This window comes from Sphaerodactylus townsendi, linkage group LG17 (assembly GCF_021028975.2).
Source record: "Sphaerodactylus townsendi isolate TG3544 linkage group LG17, MPM_Stown_v2.3, whole genome shotgun sequence".
NCBI classification, from domain to species: Eukaryota; Metazoa; Chordata; class Lepidosauria; order Squamata; family Sphaerodactylidae; genus Sphaerodactylus; species Sphaerodactylus townsendi.
The window spans coordinates 23,890,919-23,914,575 of record NC_059441.1 but is presented as its reverse complement, the minus strand read 5'-3'; the positions used below and the strand labels follow the sequence as shown (position 1 = coordinate 23,914,575).

Genomic DNA, 23,657 nt, shown 5'->3' with positions numbered 1-23,657 from the left:
GCTCCTCCTCACCTTCTCCAGCCCACACAACAGGAGTTCCACCCATTCTTTGGGCCACCAATCAGAAGGGCTTCTATGGGACTGGCTGTTATGGGAAAAGTTCTTCCCCTATGGAGGTCACATCCCAGCAGACCACCCTGAGCTGCCTCTCCAAATGCTCCGTGAAGGGGCTGAGGGGCTGGCAACCCTTGTGGAACAGCCGCCTTGCCAGGACTCAGCAGGAGAAAGTGAGGGTCTTGCAACCTTCAACGTTTGCCCAAGGAGGAGGAGGGGGAGGGCTGCCGTACCCGGAAGAGAAGACGTTACAAATTCTTGTTTGTTAGAAATTCTTCCCCCACAGCTGCTGTGGCCACCCGGGCTAGGCGGCTGAGGCAAGTGTGCACCAAAAAACATGGGGAAACGCCACCATGAAGGGAACAACTGCAAGGTAGGTAGGGTGTGCACAAATGGCCTGAGACATCTCATCTCCTTCACAGGAACAAATGACCCAGTATAAGTACATCTGACACAATGTTTTCAACAGGCACCGATGCAGCTCTAAAAATAAACTGGATCCAACTTAACAGCCAAAGCAAAGAAGTCCACAAGGTTCAAATGCATGCTGAGCATTCTTTACGTCTGCTGCCCGAACTGAAGAATTTGCGGCAACTGCCAGCACAAACAGGGACACAAGGCCCAAACGAGGTGCTGTCTCTCCCAGAGAGAGGAGATTAAGGAATTTACCACTAGGTGTTCAGGTGCATGTTTAGCATTGTTCTGCGAGCTTGAAAGGTGGACTGCCAGGATCCCAAAACAGCGTGAAAACAGCAACCAACTTTTAAGTCAAAACATCTGGCAAGGAGGGCAAGAACCTCTGTAGGTGATGGGTGCCTGCCATTACCCTATGTGCTATAAAACTTAGCCCTCACCATAAGAGTGGTTTAGGTACACAATCCTGCCAAGACCTTCCCAAGAGATTCTCTTTGGACCGAGCTGAGAAGGCCATGGTGTTGAGGGTCGTGTCAGTCAGGAAGGTGACGCCCTTCAGTATGCGATTAGCATCCTCAGGTGCCCTTGTACTGTCAATGGAAACTAGTGACATAGGTATAGATTTTTTATGGGAAGGTTGGGGGTGGCCACACCCCCACCCACCCCTGTGGGTGTGGCCACACCTCCCCAAGCCCCGCCCCTTGCCTCAGTGCTTATAAAAGCAGCACTCTGAGGCCAGATTGCCAGCCCTGCCCTGCTCAGCCCCCTCCCACTGGCTGGGCTCCCAGCTGGCAGCCGCTTCTGCCCTCCCCTCTGGGCAGAGGCGTAGCTAGGGAAAATGGAGCCCAGTGCAAAACATGGGTTTTGCGCCCCCCCCCCCCCATGGGAGGCCACTGTGATACTGGAATCCACCCCCAGAAAGCATCACTTTCAATGGTGTTTAAACAAGGGAGCCCAGATTCTCCTTTCAAATCCACCTTAAAGGGAGAATCTGGGGTCCCCAGTTAAAACAACATTGAAAGTGATGCTGTTTGGGGGTGGATTATCCCCCACCCTGAAACAGAATCACTTTAAATGTTTAAACTGGGGACCTCAGATTCTCCCTTTAAATCCATGCTGAAGGGGGAGTATTTAAAAGGAGAATCTGGGGAAATTTGGGGGGTGCCTGCTGTCAGGGGTGCAATTGTTAAGCTAGCAGCACCACAATTTCAGGGTATCTTCAGGAGACTCTTCTTCTGATATCATCCAAGTTTAGAGAAGTTTGGTTCAGGGGGTCCAAAGGTATGGACACTCAAAAGGGTAGTCCCATCTACTATTAGCTCCCATTGGAAACAATGGGGCTGGGGACACCCACTTTGGAACCAAACTTCACCAAACCTGGGTGGTATCAGCAGGAGACTATTCTGATGATACCACCTAGGTTTAGTGAAATTCGGTTCAGGGGGTCCAAAGTTATGGACCCTCAAAAGGGTAGCCCCATCTACTATTAGCTCCCATTGGAAACTTTGGAAGTCCATAGGTATTTGGAAACTGTCTGTTAGCCAATGGTTCGGCCCATTCAGCCGTAACCCATCTTACAAAGTATTCAGGGAAGGGGACTGATCTATCTGAGGATGGTAATTTGGGGAAAAAAACTCTATGGTCCCTTTGCGCCTGGATTTTCCTCCTCCTCCTTACTCTCCTTGAAAAAGTCTAGTGACAGACAATAAGGAATGACAATAAGGACTGATGGTAAAAGGTCTGGAATCCATGCCCTACGAAGAGAGACTTAGGGAGTTGGGTATGTTTAGTCTGGAGAAGCAAAGATTAAGGGGGAACATGATAGCTATGTTTAAATAGATGATAGCTATGTTTAAATATTTGAAGGGATACCATGTCGAAGAGGGAGCAAGCTTGTCTTCTGCTGCCTCAGAGACTAGGACACGAAGTAATGGATTCAAGGTGCAGTAAAAGAGATTCTACCTAAACATTAGGAAGAACTTCCTGATTGTCAGGGCTGCTCGACAGTGGAATTCATTGCCTGGGAGAGTAGTGAAGACTCCTTCTTTGGAGCTTGTTAAACAGAGGTTGGATGGCCATCTGTCAGGAGTGCTTTGATTGTGTGTTCCTGCATGGCAGGGCGTTTGACTTGATGGCCCTTGTGGTCTCTTCCAATTCTATGATTCGATGATTAATTCCCATTAAATAATCTAGTAGGTTGCTCTTCCACCATGTGCTCACAGCCTGATAATAACTCGCCTTCCCCTCTTTCATTGTCTGATACAAAAGAGGGAGAAATATTACCTGTGAAGTTATTTTGGTCATACGTATAAGTTCAGTAGAGAGCGCTCTCATTATCTTGATGCAAAAAAACAAACAGTCAGCACAACCTAAAACCTTTAAATCCCTGTATTATTTTGTACCCTCAATATGTTAATCCTATTAGCTGCTCAGAAAAAGTATAGCAGGTACCAAGTTTCAACGTCAGGGCAGCTAGCAGTATGCAACCGGATAGGAAATACCAAGATTCGAATTTCAGTTTTGCTTCTGCAAGGTGTTAAATGAACTGGCCAGCGACACCAAGCATTTGAAACATTCCATGCCTGTGATGGGTCAACTGACATCACAAATCTTCTGTTCTTATCATATCCTATGACATGAGCTAGCACAATAGGTAACAGGATGCGTCACCTGACAGTAACTGTTATAACTGTATGAGCAGCAACTGTCCCCCGCTCACCACCCAATTCTATCAGATGATCAGCACAAGGAATGGGACCTCAAGAAAAAAAGAGACAGAGTTAATACTTTATCACCTACCAAGGAGCTTCCGGACAACTGGAACGCTCGTATCTCACAATACTAGAACCAGGGGGCATACATTGAAAATGTGGGGGGGGGGGGGGGGGAGAATTAGGACTAATAAAAGGAAACACTTCTTCACGCAACGTGTGATTGGTGTTTGGAATATGCTGCCACAGGAGATGGTGATGGCCACTAACCTGAATACCTTTAAAAGGGGCTTCGATAGATTTATGGAGGAGAAGTCGATTTATGGCTACCAATCTTGATCCTCCTTGATCTCAGATTGCAAATGCCTTAACAGACCAGGTGCTCAGGAGCAGCAGCAGCAGAAGGCCACTGCTTTCACATCCTGCACGTTAGCTCCCAAAGGCACCTGGTGGGCCACTGCGAGTAGCAGAGAGCGGGACTAGATGGACTCTGGTCTGATCCAGCTGGCTTGTTCTTATGTTCTTATGTTCTGCCCCAAAGTGGCTTCAGCAGTGTTACTGAGGTGCTCTGTTTACTCCTATTTTCATTATCGTTTTACATCTCCCAGTCCACAGGCACACCCCACTTAAAAACGTACAGCTGGCTGAATCTTGGTTACACCCAAATAGCTATAAGAACTTAGAGATGATTTAAGCATCCGGAATTGGTTTGGCTCATGTCTGGCATGCTTCCCCTTCTGCTTGACTGGGCTCTCAAATGCAATTTTTAGAGCCGTCTGCCAAGGAGGACAGGCTGACATACCTGCAAATTGACAACCAGAGCCCCACATGCTGGGATAGTAACAGGTCCCTCTCCATACGACACAGCATTCTTTCCATGCCCACATAACATCCTAGTATAAGAAAGTAAGTGACAATACTCTGTATTGCACCCACTGGTTTTTAAACTGTTCTACAACCTTCTTGTTCCCTCTCCTATAATACTAGAAGCCTTTTATGTGCCATCAAGTTTACTTATGACTTATGGCAACCCCAGAAGATTCTCAAGGCAAGAAGGAGCGTTTTGGATTTATACCCTACTTTTCTCAACTGTAAGGAGTCTCAATGTGGCTTACAAACTCCTTCCCTTCCTCTCCTCACAACAGATACCTTGTTAGGTGGGTCTGAGAAGGTTCTGAGAGAACTGTGACTAGCCCAAGGTCACCCAGCAGGCTTCATGTGGAGCAGTGGGGAAACAAACCTGGTTCACCAGGTCAGAGTCCACCACTCATAACCACTACACCACGTTGACAGGTGGTTTTGCCATTGCCTGTCTCTGCATAGCAAGCTTAGTCTTCCTTAATGGTCTCCCATTTGAGTAATAAGTAGGACTGCACCTGCTTAGCTTCTGAGATCTGACAAGGTTGGACTAGCCTGGGTTATCCAGAGCAGAGCTAGGGGCATCCAATTACGTTGATGGATAACTGATTCAGGGTGGATAAATGGAAGTGTACTTCTTCCCTTAATGAGTAACTAAACTGTGGAATTTAATGCCAGTGGATGTACTGATGATCACCAGCACAGATAGCTTTCAAAGGGGATTAGAGAGATTCATAGAGGAAAGGTTATGGGAACCTACACAGGCAGAAGTGGTAATCCTCTGAATGCCAATGCTAGGACGCAACAACAGGCTAGCACTTTGGCCTCTCCATGAGCTGTTTGCTGGCCCTCGAGGGAATCTGGTTAGCCACCATGTGAGACAGGAAGCTAAAGACTAGATGGACCATTGGTCCGATCCGGCACGTTTTTGTAATCATGAAAATTATATAACCTTCATTTCTTTCAGAACAGTAAGACCGAAAGTATTGTTGTGCAATAAAATGCCCAGACTGTATACTGTAAGGCGGAATAACCGGTAAAGAGAGCTGCCAAATGAAGTTTTCATTTATACTTAAAGCTGATTTATTCTCAGCTATTTCCCTGCAATACAACTTTTCCACAATAGAAGACTACACCTAGTTTTTTCTAAATCACAACAGAGTTATTGCCATCTCTCTGACACAACCAAAATGAAGTTTTAATTCCATTTGGGTTATTTCCACACCATTATCTTAAGCTGCTTCTTCAGCAAAGTGCAATGCTAATTTCAGGGAACAACTTCCACAAGATAAGAAAAAGCTGAACTCTGAGATAGTTATCTTAACTTGGGAGAATAAAGACACATTTCAGTTTGGAAATAGAGCTTGTAATTCATCCAGTGCCAATATCTTCAAAGGATAATGCCCCCCCCCCCTAATTTCTGGAAGAACAGACTCTACTCAAGAGGAATAGATGTCCTCTCCCTCTTTTTAACCACCATGTCCAAAACTAGGAAGTACCAATCAACCAATCACACCCCACAGTAGTAAACCAATAAGCAAATGCCTTACAAAATTATTCTCCCCAGAAGCAGTCAAATATTAATCTACAGTGCAAGCCTAAACTCAGTTTCACCCTTCTAAGGGAACTGATTTCAATAGAAATCAAAAGAATATAACTCCGCTTAGGACTAGACTGTTGCTCACAGCCACTCAGATCTCCAGCCTGCAACTACCATACATCTACTCTTAAATTCCACCGAAAAGCCCATCACTGCAACTTTGACAGGCCAGGGCCAGCCATGATAGACCAAAACTGAGCCTTTTCCCAGGAAGGTAAAAATAAATCCAAAGTGGAACAGCAGTCTGAGAGTTTAATTCAGCCACAGTTATTATGTCATGACTATGGGTGTCCATACTGAGCCCAAAGTATACCCACAAAATACCCTGTCGGTATTTTTCAGATATACCGGTATTCCTTTGCTGGAGTTGCTCTGTGATGGGTTCAAGGTTTATTTTAGCTGTTGTGTTTGTAACCCCTTCCCTCCCCCATTTGGATTTGTTCTGCTGTAATACTCTGGTTTGATATTGGTCCCATTGAGTATGTACCGCCACAGTGCCCCTGGGTTCTGCTGGGTTTCTGCATGTTGCAGTTGGTTCTGTTGGGCTTGCAGACTGCACCCCGAGTTTCAACTGCAGAGATTCTCTAGTTTGATTCTGGTTCTGTTTGGCTTGACACATTGGCTCGTGTTTCTACTGGAATTACTGGGTTCTGCAGTGGTTCTGTTGGGCTTTTTGGTTCTTCCACAGGAGTCATTTGACCAGTGATTGCTGTTTGCAAGTATGGCTTCTGACCTGGAAACAGCTTGCAGGTCCTCAGCTCCGTAGGGGAAAATGGGAGGATGGGTAGGGGCACCCTGTTCAGGGGCCCATGAAATTGAACCCCTTGGGCCGATCAACTTGAAATTTGGGGGTTATTTAAAAGACAGACAGCAGCAGCTCCACTGCAGTTTTGGTGTCTGTATCTTTAAAAACATCCCCTTCCATTCACCTGGAAAGTTTCCCCACAAGTATAATGGACACAAAAAAATTGGACCCCACCCTCACCCCCCCTGAATCTGAATACTATACCAGTATTCCACATTCAGGAATACTGGGAATACTAATATTTTTGGAGTCTAATATACCTGAATCCAAAAATTTCCATTTTTTTGCACACCCCAAATCCTGACACCCATTGCTGCAGGGCAGGTACAGGTCGTAGTTCAAAGGGATGTAAAAGAAGGTTTCACAAATGTCCCTTTAAGAGGTCTAGGATATATGAGTTCACAGACCCGCCACACCCAGCTAGTAACGCCTACTACTCTTATCCCAATCCGTTACTCCTCCTATATTCATTCCCCAGCCATGCTACCTGAGGTTTTGCCTGCTGTCAGATTGGCTACATCACAATCCTGTGTAATGCCAAAATCTCAGGCACTTGTAACACAGCTGTGGACTTGTACAGTGTACAGGTAACATTTTTCCTCACACAGTCTTTGCTTCACCTCTCCTTCAGAACCAAACAGCCTCCTGTCAAGCAGATTCGAGCTTCATGCAAAGCTGTTGGTATGATTAGTGCTAATATGATGAGATCCATCTCAAACTCCGTAAGACATAAAGCCCTGCATCTTCTCATATCAAGTGCATTGAAGAGTAAAAAGTATCTGATGTATTGTCGAAGGCTTTTTCAGCCTGAATCACTAGGATGTTGTGGGTTTTCCAGGTTGTATGGCTGTGCTCCAGTAGTATTTTCTCCTGATGTTTCGCCTGCATCTGTAGCTGGCATCTTCAGAGGATTTGACTTTGAAGCAGGCTTAGTCCAAACATGTTTATTGCAGAAGGAACAGTGCCATAATGATATATCACCATAAACTCAGGGGGGTGGGGGGAGGGATTGAAACCATGCTCTTTTAGATAATGGTCACACTGAAAGTGGAAAGAAAGCCGCCTTCCCCAAGCCAGTCAGTAACATGCCAAAAACAGCCATCCTCATTTAAAATGATTTTGCATAAGCAATTATGACTCACTCCTATGAAACAGACTAAAAAGAAGAGATATACACTCATTAAACAAAATTAAGTATTACTAATGGGCTCTGTGCAAGAAAAGATTACAAAAAAGGAAGACTGAGAAAAGGAAGTAAATTGATTATGTTCCTATTTGTAACTAGAAAAGTCAAAACACAAAACGCTACTTAAGAAAGAACCCTTTAATGAGCGCTTCAAAGAATCAAGCTATATTTAAATAATTTAGTACAAGAACAGAGCAGCTACACTAAACAGATTTTCAAAACTGTCCATGCTGCTAGTGAAAAACAGCCTTACCTCAAAGTTTAGACTGTTTCCAAAAGAAGCCTGCAAGTAAATAACCAGAAGACAATGCCCACAGTGAATTATAGCTGTGACAGATGCTTCGAGAACCCTATCAGGAGACACTGTAATCCTATGGGTCCAACATGAGTCACAGGGATCAAAGATATCCCTTTGCAATTATAGTTCTGCCAGTAGCTTGTGACCACTTGTCACATAACTTGAGCACCTTGCTTTTCCAGTTAGAAATAACCAATAGATCACCTAAGCAGAGCACCTGAATATCACGCTGTAAATACTGCCAAATATTTATTTTAGCTGCAGCTGGAAAGTACAGTACATACTGCTGTATTCAAGATCCTTAAAGAGACATACAGCAGAAATTGGGGCATTTTTGTTTCTCGGTGCAAGACAAAAAAACCAACAACAATACATAACAAAAACAACCAGTAATTAAATCAACAGGTTGAAGCATGATACAGACATAGTCTGCAAAACTACATTCAAAGCAAGTCTCTGTACTGTTCCCCCTCTCTAACTAAAATAATGCATTTCGAACACGATTCATTGATGAACAGTCAGTAGTTAGGGACAGACATTTGTAAAAGTAGGAAAGGGGAAAATATCCAGCTCTGGACTTTTGTGTACTATCTAGAGTAAGGCAAACTTACCCGCATAACTTCATCTGATATAAAATGTGAGTAAATAATAAAAGAACAGAGGCAACCAGAATAGATTGATCAGTTGTAAATAACCGATCTGTACAGCCTAGCCACAGGACAGGTGAGAGAGACTGATGAAACACAAGAACAACCTGACAAATGCCTAAAGACAAAGACAAGTATTGCCGGGGTGTGTGCGTGTGTGGAGATAATAACACATTTTAAAGTAATTCTGATGAGGCTGGGAGGAAGCTGGCTGATATGATTTCTTGGGGAAACAGAGAGACAGGAGTTAAAAAAGAGTTATGAAGGGGCACATTGGTAAGAGGAAGCCATAAGGAGAGGTTATAGAGCATGTTGGTAAGAGGAAGCCATAGGAAGAAGTATAGACTAAGGAAAGCAAAAGAGAAAAGGTATGGGCCACATACAACGTGAAAAGGTAACATGTCAATTTTAAAAATGCCACCACAATAGCACCTCAGGAGCAAACAGGATCCAGCTCAAGGCAGAGCAAGCACGCAGCTTCTGAAGGAGAATGGTAGCACTCTGATAACAAAAACCCACGCAGGCAGGGGAGAGCAAGAAAAAACACTTTTACCCACTGATAAGGAGCTGCGAAAATTCAGAAGAATTTCATTTTTCTTCTATTTAAAAAAAATAGGGGAAAAGAGAGAAGAATCCTACCATGGATCTTAGAGGTGGGGATCTTCAGAGTGCACAAAGATAGGAGGACAATCTGAGACAGGTTAAAACCCATGTAGCAAAGAGAACCAGAAGTTAAGAGGAGGAGAGGTGGGATTGTGACCCTTGAAACCCAAAACTGACAAATGATAAACAAGGCAGGGGGAATCTTAAGCAAGGACCCCTGGACCTTCACTAGAGCACCCAGAGCCATGCTTCCATTTCAGAACACGCTAGGCATTTGTAAGGTCATCATCTTCTTACTGTAAAAAGGAACAGATAAAATGCTCTTAAAATGCTGGGGGGTGGGGATTAAATCTAGACTACATTCAATGACAGGTTTTTAGTAAAATCTGTCCTGTTCTTTGTATTCCTGCTAACAAATGGGGGGGGGGGGGCGTTAAGGCCACCTCCCACTTTTCTGCCCTGCCTGTGAGCTTCCCAGAAGCACCAAGATACTGTTACTGTTAGGATGGGATGCTGACCTTTTCCCGGATAAGTCGCAGCGTGGAATCCCTTATATCACACACGCACTGGCATTTCTTCCACCACCACCCAGCTCCTTCCCTATTTGAATCAGCACCCGGGCTTTGTGTCATTTTAATTAACTGTAATAGGCTTTCAATGAGCAACTGAGAGGAACCAAACTGGCTTAACTCCACTTTCTGATTTTGTTGTGCACTGGGGAAGAAAGGGAGGGGCTGCAGGGGACGGTGATGGCTACTAGTAGACATTTAGCTGCTTTTACAGTTAAACCCGAAGACCAAACGCCAGTTCGCGGAGGCGTTGCTCCCAGATCTTTCTAAAGGCAGCAATGCCATCAATATATGCCAAAGCTACATCCTTTAACCTCATTAACCCCATTAGCATTTTATCGAACAACCTCTGGAATGTAGCAGGGGCTTTTTCTCAGTCCAAAAACTCAGACGGTAAATTTATAAAGTCCACCACGAGTCACAAAAGCAGTTTTCTGCCGGCTTGTGGATCCACGGCGACCTGCCAATGCCCCTTGGTCAAATCTGAGGTAGAGATAAAGTTAGTGGACCCAACACTCCACCAATTCACCAACCCTGAGCACAGGGTAAACGTCAAGGACTGTAATCTGGTTTAATTTTCAATAGTCCACACAAAAGCAGACCATCTGGTCTAGTTTGAGGACCAAGATAACGCGGGATGCTCAGGGCCTATCAGAGGGGAAATTAACCCCAGGTCCAACATCTCTTTTATCTCAGTAGAGATGGTTTCCACGTTGGTACCTGTCACCCAGTACAAAGGTGATGCAACAGGTTAGCCACCTTTTCCCATGTACCTATTCTACGCAGGATCCAGTTAGTCTTCCCTGGGAAGTTACAAAGAGGCAGTTGTGAACATCTCAAGAACTTCGGAGGTCTGCAGCTGTGGTTTGTTGACCTTCCAAGGGCAATTGGTTGGGACACTGTGTGAAACTGGATGCCAGACCAGATGGACCACTGATCTGATCCGGCAAGGGCAACTCTTATGTTGCCTCCTCATTTTCACTGTGTGTAATATGGCGTCAAGTTGCTGCCACTAGCAACCTAGTAGGATTTTGACGGCAAGAGACTAACAGAGGTGGTTTGCCATTACCTGCCTGCATCACGACCCTGGTATTCCTTGGAGGTCTCCCTTCACATACTGGGGTCAACCCTGCTTAGCTTCTGAGCACTGACATCAGGCTAGCCTTTAATCAGTAGTAGAAGATGAAAAAATGGAGGGGAATACCCCCTCTTTTGTTTCCTTTTCTACAGAAGGCAATATAGACAGATAGCCAAGCCTGAGACAAAACCACAAGGGTAATCCATGGAGGGCAAAGCAGGGAAAATATAAAAGAGAATGGGGTCATATAGTCTAGGGCAGGCAGGGATACCAATCTCCAGATAGGACCTGGGGATCCCCTGCAATTACAGCTCAACCTCAGACTACAGATATCAACTCCCCTTGAGGAAATGGTTGGGTATTCCCCTCCATTTTTTCATCTTCTACTACTGATTAAAGGCTAGCCTGATGTCAGTGCTCAGAAGCTAAGCAGGGTTGACCCCAGTATGTGAAGGGAGACCTCCAAGGAATACCAGGGTCGTGATGCAGGCAGGTAATGGCAAACCACCTCTGTTAGTCTCTTGCCGTCAAAATCCTACTAGGTTGCTAGTGGCAGCAACTTGACGCCATATTACACACAGTGAAAATGCTCCAAAGTTGGCCACCTAGGGATACCAACCTCTAGGTGGGACCTGGAGATTCCTTGCAATGACAGCTCCTCTGAAGAGAATGGCTGCTTTTGGGGGGAGGGGGCTCTGTGGCATTGGTACCCCATTGAGGTTTCTGACTCCCCCAGGCTCCATCCCCAAATCGTCAGGAGTTTCCCAACCTGGACTGGCCACCCACTGGCGGCGGCGGCGGGGGGGACCTAGAAGTGGGAGGAGGGAAGGCAAGGGGAGCAGGTCGTTGGGGTGACTTGTATTAGGGGGTTGGCTATATTGGGAAAGGGGCAATCCTTTTTGTGGGGGGTGGGCGGGCATTGTCCTGCTCTTCCCGGGGGGGGGGGGGGCTGAAGCTGCACCCCTGCTTGGCCCGGTATCTCTCCCAGGCAGGTGACTGGCCCTTCAGTAAGCTCAGCCACGAAGGTACCCGGATGTTAGGGGGGGGGGGTCTTGAGGTGACCCCGCCCATACAGCATCCTTCCCCCCCACATCCCACCTCGGGGGTTCAAGCCCCGCCTCACCTGTGCAGGCCCAGCCCGGGCAGAACCGCCAGCTGCTCCCATCGAGGTGCGTCTCCCTCCCCCGCCGCGTTCACACGTACAAACCCGCCCCGCGCCGAAGCCGGCTCCGTGTCCTCCGCCCGCCCCGCCCTCAAGCCGCCTTGGCCGTGCCCATTGCCCCGCGCGCACGCCACTCGCGGGCTTCTTTGCGCGCCATTGGTCAAGAGGATGAGGTGGGAGGGGCGGTTGTTAAGGCGGTGGCGGCACCGCCCGTCTCGCGGACGCCTGAAGGGGGAGAAGCGGACGGGCTGCGATTGGCTGCTTGTGACGCAGTTGGGCTGGGTTTCGGGACCGTATTGGCTGCTTGGGGTGTCTGTCAGGAATGGGTGTGGAGGGGAGTTGAAGAGGCGAGGAAAGGGGCGGGGACAGGGAAAGGAGGGGCGGGGCTAGGATGTCCCCTTGAAGTGACAGTTAAGCTGTGCCTATGCTTTTGTCTGTATTTTGGCTGCCATTTTTTTTACTTCGATATAATTATATTTTCCCAAATTACTTTCTTTCTTCCCCATGGGTGGACATTTACCAGACTTGTCAACTGTAATTCAGCCATTGCTGCAGATTTTATGGCTGTTTTTCTTCTGGAATTTATTTATTTTTTTACTGCTGTAGTCAGGACTTGTTAAAAGCAAATTGCAGAATGAAAAAGCCTCTCTATTTGTGGCAATAAATGCATACCCATTAGAAAACTGACGTAAAAACAAATTCAATAATGCATCTTAAAAACGAACTCAGAAATAAAAAAGCTGGTAAATTTGCAGGAACAATAAACATAGCAACATATCTCTAAAATAAAAACAGCCAGTAAATTTGCAGTAAAACCCCATTAAACATATCTGCTGTCAGGGGCTGATGGGAATCGAGGTCCTTGAACATCTGGAGGGCCACATGTCTGGTTTACAGCTTTAACAGGGATTTTCCAACAATGTCGATGTAATTGCAGTGAGCAACAGGCCACCAGATTATTTATTTCTTTATGATATTTATATTCTGCCTCCTACTCTAGGCAGTTTACAAAAGTTAAAAAAATAAAACCACAATAAAAACAAATCAACTATAACAATTAAAACAGCAATAAAATCAGGTTAAAATTACTACCCCCCCCCCATCCCGCCCCAGCCTGAGGGTCTAATTTGGTTCGGTGTTTTAGCTCCAGCCACACCATACAGCTGTGAGCTGTGGGAATGGGACAATCAATACCGCAGAGGTCCTAGGTGAAGAACTGACCTTGAATTCTCCTCTGCTACATTTATATTTATTTATATCTTACAGTACTACTTCGCCAATCTCCCAAGGGGACTCAAGGTGGCTGATATATAAACACATAGCAGAACAATGCAATGATATAAAAGCAGTACAAAAGATATCAACATTGAAACCAATTACCAACAAGATGGCATAAAACCTACATGAGAACATAAAGAGCAGACATAAAGAACTGGCTGCTTGCAGCATCTGGAAAGAGGACAGAGCTCATTTGTGATGCTTGATGATTCATCCTACGGGTTTCTAAGTGCATCTGTTCAGCCCTTGCACGTGGCAGATCATGCGCTTGGGAAACGACTCTCCTCTGTAAGCAAAGCAAAGCTGGGCCCTAGCAGAGTCAATGACAATGCCTTCCTTTATGCCCCCTGTGCTACAACGTGCTGCTCAGTAAGGCGACCCATTGCCGTGAGCAGAGTGACCATGAGATTTTCCAAAGCTTTCTCCTGCAGTTTTTTCCTGCTGTAAGCAGTAGACCGACAAACAAAGCTAAGAAGCTTTGTTCTCTGCTGCTCCAGAGACTAGGACCAGGAGTAATGGGTTCAAGGTGAAGGAAAAGGGATTCCACCTAAATATCAGGAAAACGTCCTGACAGTAAGGGCTGTTCGACAGTGGAATGCACTACCTCGGAGTGTGGTGGAGTCCCTTAGAATCCTAGGCTGTTTCTGCACGGGCGGAATACAGCGTCCCGTCGGAGGGACGGTAAGGCATTTGGGAAAGGGGGGGAATGGTGCCTTCCAGCCGTTGGAAGCTGCTGTTTCCGAAAAACCTCGCTCAGGGAGTGAGGTTTGGAAACAGCGGCTTTGCGCCGCTTGGGGGTTGCGGCCGGCCGTAAGACCCCTCCTCAGGGACGCTGTTTTTAGCGCTCCGGGACGCTGTATTCCGCCCGTGCAGAAACAGCCTAGGATTCTAATATACCAAATCAGTAAAAAAATCTCTGCTTCAAAGTGTAGTATTAACTCTATTGGTTCACAGAGAAATGTCTCAGTCCTGATGATTCTACATCAGGGATCTGCAACCTGTGGCTCTCCAGATGTTCATGGACTACAATGGCTTACGAGCTCCTTTCTCTTCCTCTCCCCACAACAGACACCTTGTGAGGTGGGTGGGGCTGAGAGAGTTCCGAAGAACTGTGACTAGCAACAAGGGGTTGAAAAAGAATACTCAGTCAAGCAAAATGCTCAACACATCCAGTATGCTAACCAAACAATAGAAACTAAAATCTATTATGCGTTAGGTGACATGGAACAGAGTCCTTTAAAAATACATACATTGTCCTTTTATGTCTTGAATAATGATGATGGACTTTAAATACTTAGCTTAAAGGTCTTTAACTGCTTTTCATAAGGTACTTATAGAACAAGGTCCCTTAAAAACAACGAATTGCCCTTCTGTGTCTTGTGTGCTAGGCTTTAAATACTGTATATACTCGCCTTTAAGTCGACCCGAATATAATTTGAGGCACCTAATTTTACCACAAAAAACTGGGAAAACTTATTGACTTGACTATAAGACTAGGGTGGGAAATGCAGGAGCTACTGGTAAATTTCAAAAATAAAAATAGATACCAATAAAATGTTTTTGAATATTTATTTCAAAGAAAAACAATATGGTATCAACAATAACTTTAGAAGTTCTGAAATGGAATATATAACTCTCACAGACAGTATCTCGTCAGAGTTTCATAGGAAAGATTCTCAACAAGAGATCCCTTTTAAAAAGTCCCTACAGGTTCTCCTTCAACACGGATAGCTTATCATTACACAGTGAAGATGCTTGCGTGGTGATGGCAGCTGCTGCCCCAAAGCAGGTCTTTTTTGCAGGTCTGAAAGCTCAGCTGGACAGAAGTCCCACCTGCTTTCCAAAAACATTGGGTGGGGTCCAAGAAAGGTGCTGGCAGTGGCTGCACCCCAGGGCACCCTGTTCACCCCAGGGCACCCTGAACAAAAATTCTGTAACATATAAATTTAATATTTAATATTCACACCTATTCACTGAATATTCACTGTGAATGAAGCTACTGGCCACCTGTAGTGCAGTGAAGCAACAGCCCAAGGCTTACCTGGGAGATGCCTTTGTGTCCAAATAGCAGGGAGCAGGTGCAGAAAAACACCCTCAACTCCCAGCCTTTTTTCGCTCGCCACCTGTTCCCTCCACCCGCTTGCCACCTGTTCACTCGTGTATAAGTTGAGGGGGGATTTTTCAGCACAAAAAATGTGCTGAAAAAGTAGACTTATAAGCGAGTATATAAGGTACTTGCAAAAAGAAAAGGATAACGTGCTGTGGCTAAATATTTAGGAGTAATATGAAAATAAGAGCTGCTCTGTTTTGCTAATTTGTAGACTGATGGCCCCCACCGCCACCCAAGGGTGAATCTGCCTGTGGGTGCGGCGAGCACCTTCCCTGGGCAAAGAGGTGATTTTGCTGGCATGAGGCCACCGCGGCCCTTCCTGGTGCTGGGATGTGGTGCCAGCATCTCAGTACTCCTTCTGCTGCCACCATAGCAGGAGCAGGTTGGGGGCATGGCTGGATTGCCCACTTTAACCCTGAGAGACCACTACAAAAGCCCAAGGTTTTTATTTTTATTTTAAAATTTATTTTTGGATTTATATCCCGCCTAATCCCTGAAGGGCTCTGGGCGGGTTACAACAAGCTACCTAGAGTTGTTGTCTAGAGGCAAGCGATGGCAAACCACCTCCATTTGTGTTTTGTCTTGTAAACTCAGTTGACGGAGTCATCTTAAGTTGGCTGCGACTTCATGGTATTTTCTCAGTACCACGTATACTTCCACAGAGAGCCCATCAAGCTATTATTTGAGTCATTTTTGCCTTCAATGTTTATATGAGACTTCTCTAATAGATCTTTAATCATGTGACTTTGAAAAATGGTACTGATTCAACATGTATCGCAGATATACAGAGGGGCAATATATATATATATATATATATATATGAATCGCAGATATACAGAGGGGCAGACATGTTGAATCAGTGCTGGGATGATGTAGCAATAAGAAGATGTAGCAATAAGAACACATGACTCAACTGTCCTGTCTATATATATATATATTGCTACATCTTAACATCACCACATTATAGCTGCAATTCTTCCATGTTTCCTCCACATTGTGTTCTTGAATTTAATGGAACTGCTCAAAAGTGGCTGAAATATAAGTACTTATTATGTGTGGCAAGCAAGTCTAAATTATAGCAGTATCTACTGGCAAAAAACCAAATCTCAAAGGAGGAAGTAAAGCATTCAGAGTGCCCTGTGTAAAACCAGCAGTGGGAACTGTTGCTAAAGACAAGCTGTGCAACCATATAAGTGCACTGTTTGAAGTGCACTGTTTGAAGCACACACGCACACACACACACACACTGTGGCCAAGCAAACAATGTCTCTGGCAGGGCCAAAATCAGGGAATGCTGCTTCATTAGTTTGCAAAGGTAGTTAGTTAAACACAACACTGATTGACTAGCATCTGTGAATGGGGAATTTGTAGCCAATGGGGAATTTTTGAGGCAGGCTGCACATTTTTTAAGACAGAGGCACCAGACTTTCAGGGTGGCTCCAGGAGGGCCTCCTGGTAATAGCATCCAGGTTTGGAGGCCTTTGCTTCTGGGGGTTCAATTTTATGGACCCCCAAAAGGATTATTTTGTTTCCCCGCTCCTGCACATGAAAGCCTGTGGGCTGAGTTCTCTCAGAACTCTCTCAACTTGCCCCCCCCCCTCCCCATTCCAGAAGCAAAGTTCACCAAGCTTGGATGCTATTACCAGGAGACCCTCCTGGAGCCACCTTGAAAGTCTGGAGCCTCTATCTTCAAAAATGTGCAGCCTGCCTCAGAAATTCCTCATTAGCTACAATGGAGCAAAGTCACTGCAAAACAAAGAATCTTGGGCAAATTTCTTGGGGTGCCTGGAAGGGGTGTATTTTTAAAGCTAGTGACACCAAAATTTCAGGGTATCATCTGTTAACTATTCTTATGATGCTACCCAAGTTTGGTGAGAGATTATGTTTCCAGGGGGACCAAAGTTATGGTCCCTCAAATGGGTAGGCCAACCCCATCTCAGGTTAGCTCCCCATTGAAAACAATGAGGGATGAGGGGCATTCCATTTTGGGTGTCCATAACTTTGCCTGCCCCTGAAGCAAACATCATCATCAAACTCAGGTGGTATCATCAGAGCAGTCTGTGGATGATGCCCTGAAATCATGGTGCTGCTAGCTTTAAAATGCACTCCCTGCAACTTAAAAAACACCAAAATACCCCAACCCAAATTACCTTGTGATTTGTAGATTTGCTCATATATTTGGGCAGGACATAATCAGGACAATGTTTGTCACGAATGTGCCCTTTAAATTTGCCCAGATTCCAGCCGAATCTGAGTATTTGTTTCTCATCTGAATCTCCAACCCCTCAAAAGTGATGCTGTTATTTCTGGGTGGGGGAGAATCCACCCCCAAACAGCATCATTTTTAATTTTGTTTTAACCGGGGACCCCAGATTCTCCCTTTAAGGTAGGTTTAAAAGAAGAATCTGAGCTCCCTAGTTTAAACACCATTGAAAGTGATGCTGTTTGGGGGTGGATTCCACTGGAGGTGTTTTGTGAGAGATGATGCTGACATTTGTTTGGTAAATGTTTTGCTGGGGGTGATTTGTGAGAGATTTACATGCTTAATACCCACTTGCACTGGCTTGGAGTTGTTTCTCAGGCTAACAACCTACCTCATAGGGTTGTTGTGATTAGGAAATTAGGAAAAGAGTTGGTGGGGAGAGAGCCATGTATGTTTTGATGGGAGTGGGAGGTGTTTTGTGAGCTGGTACAAAAAATCATTGTTTGGTCATGGTGTGTGGGGGGGGTGGCAGCCCATACGCCGGGCAGGGAAGGGTGCGCCAAACTCAGGTTTTGTCCCCGGGCGCCAGTTTGCCTAGGTACACCCCTGGGCAGGGGTACGCAACCTGTGGATCTCCAGATGTTCATGGACTACAATTCCCATCAGCCCCTGTCTCTATGGCCAATTGTGTAACGGGGGGGAGAGAATTGATTTCTCTGGGTGCCATTTTCCCCTGGTACGCCTCTGTATAAATGATTGGGATGTTGTGTGGTTTCCGGGCTGTATAGCTGTGCTCTAGTAGCAGTCTGTCTGTCTGTCTGTCTGTCTGTCTGTCTGTCTGTCTGTCTGTCTGTCTGTCTGTCTGTCTGTCTGTCTGTCTATATATGTGTGTGTCAGGAGAGAATGCTACTACCGTGTTTCCCCGAAAAAAAGACAGTGTCTTATATTAATTTTTGCTCCCAAAGATGCGCTATGTCTTATTTTCAGGGGATGTCTTATTTTTCCGCTCCACAGCTGCATGCTCTGGTGTTCTGTTCGACGGGCATGCTTCCAAACAAAAACTTGCTACGTCTTACTTTCGGGGGATGCTGTATAGTTAGCACTTCAGCAAAACCTCTACTACGTCTTATTCTCCAGGGATGTCTTATTTTCAGGGAAACAGGGTAGAACACGGCCATACTGCCTGGAAACCACACCCCAGTGATTCTGGCTGTGAAAGCCTTCGACAATACTATAAATGATTCCTTGATGCTCCTTTGCAAGCTTAAATCTTCTAGGCCAGGGGTAGGGAACCTGCGGCTCTCCAGATGTTCAGGAACTACAATTCCCATCAGCCTCTGTCAGCATGGCCAATTGGCCATGCTGGTAGGGGCTGATGGGAATTGTAGTTCCTGAACATCTGGAGAGCCGCAGGTTCCCTACCCCTGTTCTAGGCTGTTTGGCATCACTGGGTGAAAATACCCTCTCTCCCACTGTGGCTTTTCCTCCTGCTTGTGTTGAAATTACTCCTACGAAACATGTTGGCAAGAATATTGTCAGTTTTTCCAAAGAGGAGTAGTATATTTGTCAAGGTGACTAAGTCTCGAGGATTCTGAGTCACCAAGGAGGCAGGGAACAGAAGAAAGAAAATTGCTAAATGGAAATTGTTCAGCCCAGTCCTATGTTGAATTAGGCACGCCTGAGTTTATTAGGAGAGTATAACTGCAAATGTTTACAGCTTTGCACAGGTTTAATTGCATTAGTCATTAGAAGAACTCTAAAGTTTTCTGGCTGGATTGGATTCCTTACCAAGGGAATACTGTCCACTTTTAACAATACCCCGGCATAACAGTTTCCTACCCCAGGAGGCAGGAAAGTTGGAGTGTGCATTCATTAACTTACAGACAAGAAACAAGTTCTATTCATTGTTTTTATTATCATGGAAACAAACAGGAAACGCAACTACTGGCGCCTGACTGTCTGGTTTAGAGAGTTAAAGCAGTGCTTAGGCTAGGGATGCCAGCCTGCAGGTGGGACCTGGAGATCCCCCAGAATGACAGCTCTTCTGCAGACTACAGAGATCAGTTCCCTGGGAGGTGGATTCTATGGCACTGTACCCTACTGAGATCCCTCCCTTCCCCAAGCTTGATCCCCAAATCTCCAGGAGTTTCCCAACTTTGATCTGGCCATTCTATTCCCCAATCCAATCCCCACCAGTGGCCAGAGGAGACCTGACAACTCTAGTTTATGCTCAGAAAAAGGAGTATTGAAAGTATTGAAAGAGAGACCGAATATTTCCCACATTAGCGTCAAACAGATTCTGCAACAGAGGAGATATTTCCTTACAGGTTTTCATTTCAGTCAGTCTCAGGCTGTTTCACACTTGTGATCACCTTCACATTGAGCATACATTCCCTTCAGGTTGGATTCTGAGTGGTAAGCACTCAGGTCAGACTCCTCATGTGGTTTCCGAAATGGGTTAAAGTGATATCTGTCACCTGGAGATCAGTTGTGATAGCGAGAGATCTCCAGCCACCACCTGGAGGATGGCAACCCTCATTTCATTGCCTTCTCTTTCAATTGGCAAATATTTAATCTCAGCCTGATTCCACCTCATGACTTATCGGGTTGCAACGTCTGCTTGCCAGAGCCTCCTTTATTTGCTGTGTAATGTAGGAAGACATTATTTGCCTGGAGCCCAACCTTAAGATAGAAGCATTGTTCATTTATTGTGTGCTCTGTGGAAGTACACTTGTTAGAGAGACAACCCTTGTAAGGTATAATTGGTTCAGCGTCTGTCTATGGGCTCAGTTTTTTATTTTTAGAGACTGGGTGCTTGATAAGAAGAGGAAGAGGAAGAGGAGGAGGAGGAGGAGGAGGAGGAGGAGGAGGAGGAGGAGAGAATCCAACTCACTTCTCCAGATTAGAGTCCACTGCTCTTAACTGCTACACCACAGTGACACACAACATAATGTGTCTGACTTTGGATCAATTGCTTTATTTGCGTTCTGTTTCAGTCACAAAATTATGGATTAAGTGGGAGGGTCTGAAGTCTGATGGCAAATCACACACTTTGCATGTCGAACATCTCTGCTTCAGTCCTGAGCATCTCCAGTTAGAAGATTTCAGATAAAGACAGGGAAAGGTCAAAAATGTAATAAAAGGTTCTTTTGAGAGCCAGTGTGGTGTAGTGGTAATGGTGTCAGATGAGGATCTGAGAGGGCCAGGCCTGAATCCTTGCTTTGCCTAACTTATGCCGGTTACCCGTGTTGGAATAAGCAACTTCTGCATGCCTGGACGGTGGGTGTGGGGGGGGTGGTGGTGGTGGTTCTGCTGTGTATCTCACTCTAACTGTGTTGTTGCCTCTCTTGTTTGCCCTCCTTGTCTGGGCCAGGAGACAGCCCACTAACTTCCTTTCTTCCCCATGCTGGTCTCACTTCTGACCTGACCTTTGTCCTCAGTGCATGGTCAATGGCTGCCTGCCTTAGTGGGGCTTTCCCACTGAAGCACTCTCTCACTTGCACACACATGATGGGAAGTTTCTATAAACGGCACTCGCACACACTAATGGGCAGATCCATAATTCTAAACTAAAGCTAACAACCCATGCTCAGCCTAACCTATCTTGTAGAGTTGTTGTAAGCAGTGGTAAGAGTCAAATAATTTAACAACCGGTTCCAGTGGTGGGATTCAAATAATTTAATAACTGGTTGTTTACAAGCACCATTTTAACAACTGGTTCTGCTGAAGTGGTGCGAATCTGCTGGACCCCACCACTGGGGAGGACAGGGTACTGTCAGCCCATTTGGGTCTGTGTGGGGAAGAAGGTGGGATATAAATAAATAAATAAATAAATAAATAAATAAATAAATAAATAAATAAATAAATAAATAAATATTGGCCATATTGCAATCAATCAATCAATCAATCAATCAATCAATCAATCAATCAATCAATCAATCAATCAATCAATATTGGCCATATTGCCCAGGCTAGCCTGATCTCATCAGATCTTGGAAGCTAAGCAGGGTTGGTCCTGGTAAATATTTGGATGGGAGACCACCAAGGAATTCTAGGGCTACTATTCTAATCTGGAGAACCAGATTTAATTCCCCACTCCTCTACCTGAGTGGCAAAGGCTTATCTGGTGAACCAGATATGTTTCTGCTACATTCCTGCTGGGCGACCTTGGGCTAGTCATAGTTCTTCAGAGCTCTCTCAACCACACCTACCTCATAAGGGGTCTGTTGTGGGAAGAGGAAGGGAAAGGAGCTTGTAAGCCACCTTGAGTCTCCTTACAGGAGAGAAAGTGGGGTATAAATCCAAACTCCTCCTCCTCCTCCTCCTCCTCGTCTTCTTTGTCTTCTTTGTCTTCTTTGTCTTCCTCCTCCTCCTCCTCCTCCTCCTCCTCCTCCTCCTCCTCCTCCTCCTCCTCCTCTTCTTCTTCTTCTTCTTCTTCTTCTTCTTCGCTGAGTCGATCTGCCACTTTGCTCATCTCAGCCTTCATTTGAGGAGGATGCCTGTCACTTTTTTTTCTGGAGGGTGTGTGTGCTGTTCTTTTGGTCGTGAAGTAACATTAAGTGTCAAGTTCATGTTTTTTTTTAAAAAAGAAATTCCTTCTGATTGTTCTGAAATAGTGGCCTGAAGGATGGGAGGAACTGCTGTGGTATAGGTGGAGAAAAGTAGGAAGAGGTGAGAAAACCTGAAGAAAGCCTAACACATACGGATCTCCTTCACTTTCCCCGCAAAGGGAGAGAAAAAGTTACATTTTGAGAGCTGTAGGAAACTGTGGATATTCTTTGATCTGAGAGTACTGAGAGTTCTGAAGAGGGGAAAATGTGTGTAACGGAGAATCCAACTGGAAAAGAATGTAAGCGCAATGTGGAGGAGACTAAAAGTGTGTAAAAGTGTTTTTAAAAGTGTGGAGAACCAGCGTGGTGTAGTGGTTAAGAGCAGGCACACTCTAATCTGGAGAACCGGGTTTGATTCCCTGCTCTGCCACTTGAGCTGTGGAGGCTTATCTGGTGAATCAGATTAGCTTGTGCCAACTGGGTGACCTTGGGCTAGTCACAGTTCTTCGGAGATCTCTCAGCCCCACCCACCTCACAGGGTGTTTGTGGGGGCGGGAAGGGAAAGGAGATTGTCAGCCTTTTTTAGTCTCCTTATGGGAGAGAAAGGGGGGATGTAAATCCAAACTTTTATTCTTCTCTTCTAAATGGTCTTTGTATGAGTAAACCATTTAGTAGCCCAAGCCCCTCTTTAATCACTAATGACTTTGAATATGACTAGATACTTCAAGAAAGGATGGCTGATTTCTTCATTTTGGTGAAAGTAGGTCCTACCCCTTTGCATGGGAATCTTCTGGAAATGTTGATATCCTCAAGCTAATAGGACCTGCTAGCTACAGCCCTGTAACAATGGAGGCTGTCTGTTGTATCTCTGTATAATGCTTTCTTACTTGGACATGGAAAAACCCAGTAGACAGGTTAATTTGACCATAGACTATTCATATTCTGACACAATTGAAACTTTACAATTTTCTTCCTTCCATAGCCAGCTGGAGTGCCTTCAATCTTAACTCTGGGGAAAAATAGTCCTCAGAAATTTGCAAAAAAATCCAGCTTAGGCATACTATAGATTCCACACAGAACTACACATGATGCAGCCAAGCTGGTATAATTCTCCCAGTAACTGTAATTTTATAGAGATGAGCACATGGTTCATACGATGTATTTGTGGGCGTAATGCTGTATATGACACATTGCTAGAGCATTTTTAAAGCTACGGGGTTTTTTTTTTGATGGTGGTAGAGCCACACGTGACCATGATTAATAGGGGACAGGAAAAGGAGAGAGCTATATGCTCAGGGAAAAGAAAGCACCTTTGGTAAACAGAGGCACCCTGTGGAGAATAAAAATAATTTGAGTCTTCCAGGACTGTCTCAAAGTATTGTGCCAAAAATGTTCCATGTGTGGAAGAGCTGCAGTGCCACGTGTATTGCTCCATAGCAGTGGAATAAAACAGCACTGGTGCTTTCCAGAGTTATTCCAGCATAACATTTTGTATATTAAAGCACGCCGCCAGCTGTATTACGTGTGCCAC

The 23,657-nt window shown here is 45.3% G+C and overlaps 1 protein-coding gene across 1 annotated transcript in view; it reads right to left on the bottom strand.

The window, feature by feature from the left end:
- The window catches only part of ABHD2 (abhydrolase domain containing 2, acylglycerol lipase), a 44,659-nt gene extending 32,616 nt beyond the window's left edge, over positions 1–12,043 (bottom strand). The window contains exon 1 of the mRNA XM_048481902.1: positions 11,947–12,043. The gene's annotated coding sequence lies outside the window, so the exon portion shown is untranslated. The remainder of the gene's footprint in view (positions 1–11,946) is intronic.
- Positions 12,044–23,657: the final 11,614 nt, after the last annotated feature.